Genomic DNA, 396 nt, shown 5'->3' on the forward strand with positions numbered 1-396 from the left:
GCGCGGCGCAGCGGAGCCGCCTCAGGTGCCGCGGCCGCTGCCCCCGCACCTCGGCGGGCTGCAAACGCCCCGGGAGCGGCGGGGGGATCGCGGCGGCCCCGCTGCGGCCGCGGGAGCCGGGGCAGGGGGGATCATCGCGCCCCTGCGGCTGCCGCAGGAGCCGGGCGCCTCCGAAGTTGCTAAATGTGTCATTTATTAAAGCATTCAGGGGGCTTTTCTTTGGCGTTTGCTTGCAAACTCACAAAGGCCGAGCTGCTGTTTGGGGGTCTTTTCTGATGGAAAAAGGGCTCGGAGACCCCCGGCACAAAAGAAATCCTGGCAGTGCTTTCAATGGCCGGGACTCAATGAGGGGGACCCTGCGCGCAGCGGGCGGGGGCGAGGGGCCGCCCGGTGCTG

This window comes from Nothoprocta perdicaria, unplaced genomic scaffold (assembly GCF_003342845.1).
Source record: "Nothoprocta perdicaria isolate Ctin4 unplaced genomic scaffold, notPer1 scaffold_6, whole genome shotgun sequence".
Classification (NCBI taxonomy): Eukaryota; Metazoa; Chordata; class Aves; order Tinamiformes; family Tinamidae; genus Nothoprocta; species Nothoprocta perdicaria.